This window comes from Triticum aestivum, chromosome 7B, assembly GCF_018294505.1.
Source record: "Triticum aestivum cultivar Chinese Spring chromosome 7B, IWGSC CS RefSeq v2.1, whole genome shotgun sequence".
Taxonomy (NCBI): Eukaryota; Viridiplantae; Streptophyta; class Magnoliopsida; order Poales; family Poaceae; genus Triticum; species Triticum aestivum.
In genome coordinates, this window is record NC_057813.1 from 8,017,822 (window position 1) to 8,019,502 (window position 1,681).

Consider the following 1,681-nt stretch of genomic DNA (forward strand, 5'->3'; position numbering starts at 1 on the left):
ATAAACTTTGGTTGTAAAAGCATATGAAATATGAGATACAAAAAAGATAGTGCAAAAAAAGACAGAAAAGAGGGAGGGAGAATTAGAGCAGTCATTACCGAGAGTCGATTCTTGGCTCTCGGTAATTTCCACCTTTTCCGAGAGCTGCTCTCGGTAAACCATCCACCTAGATCTCTTCCCTTCTTGTGCATTCTCGATAATATGTATTATACTTTTTGTTGTTATTTTCTTTCATGCTTGGCAAACAACCTTAGCACATCATAATTAACATGTGTTTTCTTCTTCGGATGAGCCTCGTTCGGTTCTAGAGACCGGCACCCCTCTGGTGGCCCCGGCGGTCTAGGGCATTGTTCGGCACCTAGAGGGGGTAGGCCACGAGGAATAACTTCTTCTTCGTGTTAGTGCATGTCATCGCGAGATGACAGACCATGTCTAGGCTCTTTCTGTCACGGGATCACCCACCGAAGATTCTGTCTCGGGAACGGACCCAGCCGGTCGTCGACGTCCCCGCGCGTGTGTGTGGTTTGTGAGGCACGTATCACGTCAAGGACGTGCGTTGCTTATTCAAATAGCACACCACCCCTGCATGCATATGCATGGGCCACGGCATGTACGAGTGCCCTCCCCCCCCCCTCGGGCGGTCTCCATATCGAGCACCTATCCGGTGGCCCCGGCGGTCTAGGGCGTTATTCGGTACCAAGAGGGTGTAGTCCACGGTGACTAACTGCTACTCCGTGTTAGTGCATGTCATCGCGAGATGACAGACCAAGTCTAGGCTCGTTCTGTCACGGGATCACCCACCGAAGATTCTGTCTCGGGAACGGACGCAACCGGTCCTTGACGTTCCCGCCCATGTGTGTGGTTTGTGAGGCACGTGCTACGTCAAGGACGTGCATTGCTTATTCAAATAGCACACCACCCCTGCATGCATATACATGGGCCACGCGCATGTAAGGGTGCCCCCTCCCCCTCATGGCATGTCGCCGACACAACGATGGCAGTCTACCTTCGGATTGGGCGATGGGGACAGCCGCCGAGGAGATGGAGATAGAGGGGAGGGATGAGTGATGGAGATGGACGAAAGAAATCAGGGGTGAATGTTGTGTATTTTAAGAGGACGGGAGAGGAAGAGGCGTGTGGAGAAGTGCAGAGGACGCAATGAGTGTGGGCAGGGCACATGAGCAGACGAGTGTGAAGATGAAAAAGTGAGAACGGGATGCGAGGTGTCACATGATTGGCTTCGTCTTATTCGGAAAATAAAAAAAACAGTTGCTTTTGTGATAAAAGACGTGGGGTTGTGAGGACCAAAACTTGATGACGTGGAAGGACTGATGATGTGGACATGTTGCATGTTTAGATAAATAGGTTAGTGGGGATGAATCTCTTAGGTATATAGGATGTCAGATAAAAAAAGATAGTGCAAAACAAAAACAAAAGGAGACGGAAAAAAATTAGAGCAGTGGTTACCGAGGGTCGATTCTTGGCTCTCGGTAATGGACACCTTTACCGAGCGCTGCTCTCGGTAAAGCATCTAACCTAGATCTTAAACTTTCCCCTTTCATTTGTATCTTCACTCACCTCTCGTCTCTTCCCACCGCCGCCGACGACGCCGAAATCGCCACCACCGCCGCCGCCACCCCCTGCGGCCGCCGCCACCCCCTCCTCCACCACCCCCCCTGCG